The sequence below is a fragment of the Phodopus roborovskii genome, unplaced genomic scaffold (genome assembly GCF_943737965.1).
Source record: "Phodopus roborovskii unplaced genomic scaffold, PHOROB, whole genome shotgun sequence".
NCBI classification, from domain to species: domain Eukaryota; kingdom Metazoa; phylum Chordata; class Mammalia; order Rodentia; family Cricetidae; genus Phodopus; species Phodopus roborovskii.
Window position 1 is genome coordinate 284,479 of NW_026125751.1, and position 1,926 is coordinate 286,404.

General features: G+C 42.5%; 1 pseudogene; it reads right to left on the bottom strand.

Moving 5' to 3' along the window:
* Positions 1 to 444: 444 nt before the first annotated feature.
* On the bottom strand, positions 445 to 1,677 carry LOC127217591 (alpha-enolase-like; annotated as a pseudogene).
* Positions 1,678 to 1,926: the final 249 nt, after the last annotated feature.

Here is a 1,926-nt window from a genome sequence, read left to right on the forward strand (position 1 = left end):
TATGAATATGTTCAAGGATCTTACAGAGGGTATGCATAAAGAAGATTTGAAAAATGAAGCCATTGAAAACAAAAACAGTAGAATGAAATGATGAAAATTCAATCTATGAAAGTAAAATTTATCCATTAATTTATTAATTTATTTTTGGTATCACTGAGGTTTTATTTTTCATGTAAATGTGGAGTCTTGCCTGTGGCCACCCTAGAGATTACACTGGAGTTATGCGGGCCCCAGACACTAGCTGGGAACTGAGGTGACAGAATCCATGATTTGGACCAATCACATTATTACAAAGCTGGGTCCTAGTAGTCAGGTATGACTTTAAATATCTAAGGAAGTTGTGACATGGGAGAAGCTAGCACTGGTCCAGCTTTGGATTCATCCCCAAGACATCAGGAAGAAGGTCTAAACAGATGGTTTTTCCAGGGATCTCCAGGCCCTGCTTTACTTGTCCAGGTGATTTCTGAAGTTTCTGCTGGAAAACTTGGCATCCCTGTGCATTTATGTCTCCTTGATTGTAAGGACCTGATTGTGTTTTACCAAGTGTTCAGATAAGCAAGGGACACCAGTCTTGATATAACCCATGAAGAACCCCACCAAGAGGTCAGTTATGAAAGTATTTTTAGTGTCACCAGACCCGAAGGACTCCAGGAAACTCCAACATTGGAGGGGGCCAGCTTACACTCCTACAGATACTTGGTCCCAGAGACCAATCTAGTTCACTTGGAGCAGGAGGCAGTTGCAGGACTTTTCTGCCACAGCTTTGGCAATCCATGCAGGGATGGTTATCATGAGCTCATCCTCAACCACCTGGATGCCTGCCCTAGCTATGAACTTCTGCCAAGCCTCCCTGTTTTCCTGGTCAAAGGGATCTTTGATGGACACCACAGGATATTCTCAGATGAAAGACTTATACAGGTCATCCACATCATTGGGCATGATGTACCTGTTGGAGTCATAGGAGACTTGAAGTCCAGGTCATACTTGCCAGACCCAAAGAAATCAGAGGAAGCCATGTCCATGCTGATGATACCCTGGTCAGTGTACCTGCCCTTCTCAATTGTGACCTTCAGCAGCTCCAAAGCTTGTTTGTTTTCCAGGATTAAGCACAAACCTGTCCTTATCACTCACATTGGTGGCTTTCTTCCCTTATTTCTTCTTTATGACATTCTTCAGGTTGTGATAACCCTTTGCTCCAGTGCACATAGCTCCACAGAAACTTTACACTGCCAAAGGCAGGGTCATGAACTCTTGCAGGGACAGCTTGTTGCCAGCATGAAGACCACCACTGGTCACATTGGAAGCTGAGATCAGCAGGGTTGCATAAGGAATGTCAGCCAAGTCACTGATATGAGGGCACAGGGACACCTTGTTTTCTACAGCACCAGCTTTTGAGACAGTCAGGAAAATTTCCAGTATGGCATTTTCACCAAATTTAGATTTATTTTCTTTGCCATTCATCTCGATGATCAGTTTGTCCATCTTTTCTTGTTCCACAACATTCAGTTTCTTTATACCCAGAGCAGGTGCAATAGTCATACTGATGTACTCAAGAACTTAGGAGACCCCTTCCTTAGGAGCACATGTTGTCACTGTTACAGAGTTCTGGGCCCAATAGATATCAGTGGAGGCACTGTTGGTCACAGCAGCTTAGAAGAGACTTTTTGAAGTGCAGAGATCAATTCAACAACAGGATTCCCCAAGAGTCAAAGATCTCTCTGGCCCAAATCTTGAGAATAGACAAGGTGAATTTCTGGCTTTTGAATTGCCACACAGAAAAGAAATAGGTTTATGCAGACACAGGAAACTCCACCAGTAGAATTTATAATAGTAATAAAACGAATTACTAAAGAGAGCCCAAATTGAAATAAAAGTGGAAATAAAAATTAGGACTTCAAAGAAACCTCATAGCTAACCTCATGAGAA